The sequence below is a fragment of the Tenrec ecaudatus genome, chromosome 1 (assembly GCF_050624435.1).
Source record: "Tenrec ecaudatus isolate mTenEca1 chromosome 1, mTenEca1.hap1, whole genome shotgun sequence".
NCBI lineage: Eukaryota > Metazoa > Chordata > Mammalia > Afrosoricida > Tenrecidae > Tenrec > Tenrec ecaudatus.
This window is the reverse complement of record NC_134530.1, coordinates 198287811-198291420: the sequence shown is the minus strand read 5'-3', so window position 1 is coordinate 198291420 and position 3610 is coordinate 198287811.

Sequence of the window (3610 nt, the reverse complement as noted above, 5' to 3'; positions counted from 1 at the left end):
GCCCGAACGGCGGGGCCGGGAGGGGAGGGGCCTGGAGGGGAGGGGCCGGGAGGGGAGGCGGGCTGAGAGGGGAGGGGCCGGGAGGGGAGGGGCCTGGAGGGGAGGGGGCTGGAGGGGAGGGGAGGGGCCTTTGATGGAGGGGCGGGGCCTGGAGGAAGGGGAGGGGAGCCAGCTGGATTGGCCCGTCTGCAAAAAGTGACTGGAGCGCGCTAGACGGAGCTCTCACCTGGCTCAGCGATGGCTCCTCCAGGACAAACCCCACCGCGAAGGAGGCTCAAGGCCACTGTGCTTCCCCACGTCCTGACCCTCAGGCCAGGGGGCTTTGGAGCTCGCTGGAGAACGTGGGGGGCATTTCAAATCTGCTTTGTATGCCGCACTGACCTGGGGCTGTAATTCCTGAGCCAGAGGAAAAGCACTACCGGGCGACCTGTGGAGTAAGGTTGCCATGTGAAAGTGGATGATAAGATCGCTATAGAAAAAAAGTGAAAAGACGAAACACCAGACGCCATGAACGTCTTTTGAAGCTGAACCCGCCATGCAGAATTGGGGGAGCGAGAGCAAAGCGGTGTTCATGAACGGTAGTCAGAAAGGTAGGACGCAAACCCGGGTATCGCATAGGACCTGGAAGCCCAGGACAGTAAGTGTCAGGCCGGCAAAGTTGGACATTTTGACCCCTTCGGATGGACTCTTGAATGAACCAGGGAGCCATTGGAAGCTCCTGTTGCAGTTTAACAAGATCTCTTTGGAGTGGAGTGTTGAGAATAGACCATGGATGGGGCAAAAGGGTGAAACACCTGGGGTTCAGAGACTAGCAGTTGACAGGACTGGCAGGAGCTCTCAAGATCCAGAGACTCAGGCTGAGACCGAACCCCTTCCGATGTGATCAGTGAAGCACCATAGGACAAGCCTTCCAGCAGAAAACAGCGATAAAACTCGGACATCAGACAAAAATATAACGAATTTCAACAGGCTTTTTTCAGGGAGTTTCACTTGGCACAAGGGCTTACCAGCAGGCAAGATAGAAGCAGCAATGGCACACACATGTGGACAGTGTCTGGTCTGGGAAAATCAGTGTGTTAGTCTGGGTACATTAGAAAAAACAAATCCACAGAAACTCATGTGTAAAAGAGAGTTTTAAATAAAGGTTACGTGCACATCAAGAAAACATCCCAACCCAGTGCTGCCCAAGCCCACAAGTCCAACGTTAACTCATATGTCTGACACCAATCCACAAAATCCTCCGTCTCACAAAACTGATGAGATGCAGTGATGCTGACTGCAGGAGGAAAGCTGAGTCAGCGAATGTGTAAGCATCTCTGCTCTGGCAGGGGTCTCCAAACGAGTGCTCCAGCACCCAGGGCTGCATTGGGGTAGGTCTATGTGGCTTCTCCTTAGGGATGTCTTGCAGGAAGTCAGCCTTGCCAGCTAAAGCAGGGAACTGGCTAAGGCAGCTGCACCCTGTCTGACCATCAAAGACCCAAGAACTAGAAAGGCAGACTCACCGAGCCATTTATCCCTCCACCCTTCTATTAGGTTCAGTTGATGCCAACGCACGGAGCCCTGGTGGTGTCAGGGTGAAGCACCGGGCTGCCATCTGCCAGGTCCGCAGGGGGACAATACCAGGAGCTGCCTGAGAGGAAGATGAAGTTTCCTACTCGCTCAAAGAGTGACAGTCTTGGAAACCCCTAGGGGTAGCTCTACTCTGCCCCATAGGGAGCATTACAAAGAATGGAAATGCCCAACGAGTGACTGACTTCTTACTGGGGTCCCTGGATGCCAGAGGAGTGCCGAAAGAAAAAGGAAAGGGCGGGGAGGAAGGGGGCTGTCATTGCAGAATTCCATATTCAGCAGAAGAGTCTTCAAAAATGAAAATAGTTGTACATGTAGGAAAATAAAAATGAAGATTAAATAAAGACATTTCCAGGTAAAAGAACTTACAAATTTTGCCGACAGAAGAGCTGGGTTGTAGGAAATACTAATGGAGTATCTTCAATGTAAAGCAGTGGTTCACAGCCTGTGCATCGCAACCCCTGTGGGGATCAAATGACCCTTTCAGAGGGGTCACCCAATTCATAACAGTAGCAAAATTATAGTTAGAAAGTAGCAACAAAAATAATTTTATGGTTGGGAGTCACCACAACATGAGGAACTATATTAAAGGTTATGGCATTAGGAAGGTTGAGAACCACTGGTCTAAAGAGAAATAATACCAAATGGAAACTCAGATCCTTAGGGAAGAATCAAGAAATTTAGAAATTACAAACGTCTGGGTCAATATAAAACCCAATTTTTTTTCTTTTTGTCCCCCTCCTCTTAATTTCTTTATAAATCACATAGCAATTTAAAGCAAAATTATAACATGTTATAATAAAAAACATGTAATATATAACTATGACAGGAAGTGTAGACCTATAAGGTTGCAAGGTTTCAATATGTTGTATAAAGTAGTATAGAAGTAATTATATAGATTGTGAAAAGTTAAAGATACATAGTATATATGTATGGTATGGACAGTCTAGTATAATGGCCCATAGGACAACCACTGGAAAAAATGATTTAATAACTTAATAGTCTCTGGAGAAATGTAAATGATAATCTGTCAGAGGAGCCAGCCCTTAACAACATCACAGGCCCGTAGGCACAGTTATATGGCTACAATATATGAAGATTATAGTAAAGTCATAGAGAATAAGAGAGATACGAGAGAGTGAAATAAAGGAGTCAGACATATTTCATAGTAGCATGCTCACCTCAGCCCCTCTTGGCGGTCCACGTGGAGGTGCGGGAGGAGGAGAGGAGGAGAGAACGACTTATTTCTAACCAAGGCTTATATATCTTTGGGGGGGTGTAAACCCCCTGATTACAGGTAATGACTTAAGTCACAGGAAGGGATTATACCATAGGTAAAACAGCAATGGGAAGGGGAGATCTAGGAAGAGGAGGGATGAAGGGTACCCATGTGACAAGATGGGCGGATCCTAGATTCAAGATGGCAGCTTAACCTTGATCTTCCTTGAGCTGGTGGTTTGATTTATTCTGAACCCTCCAGGGAAAGCAATCCCTCCAGTTAGCAGGCGGGAGTGAGCCCCACCTATGGTGGACCAGACAGTAGTCTGATTGTATGGCTGATGCCTTCAGGGAGATAACTTGACAATCATTCACCACTAGTTGCAAGCAGTGTCCTAGCTCTGACATATATTTGCGGGAGACAAGCTAGGGAAAAGCCTTTTTATATGCCACAATAGTCTAAGATAATCAAGCTATCAAAATTAATATAAGACAGGAGGAACAATGGGACAAAACAAGTAACAAAGAGGGAACCAAAAAAAATAATTCGTAGGATAAATTATTCTAGTCATATCAATACTTATATTTACAAAAAACATGACCCAAAGCTATATTGTTTCTTGACTTTAGGTGCTTTAGAGTCAGTTCCAACACAGAATGACACTATATACACAAAATAAAACATAGCCTAGTTCCATGCCACCCCTCCGATTGTTATACGTAACCCATTGTTGCAGTTACTGTGCCAATCCTTCTTGTCAAAAGTCTTACACTATTTTGCTGACCCTCTACCGAGCATAATGTTCTTTCCCAGGGACTGGTT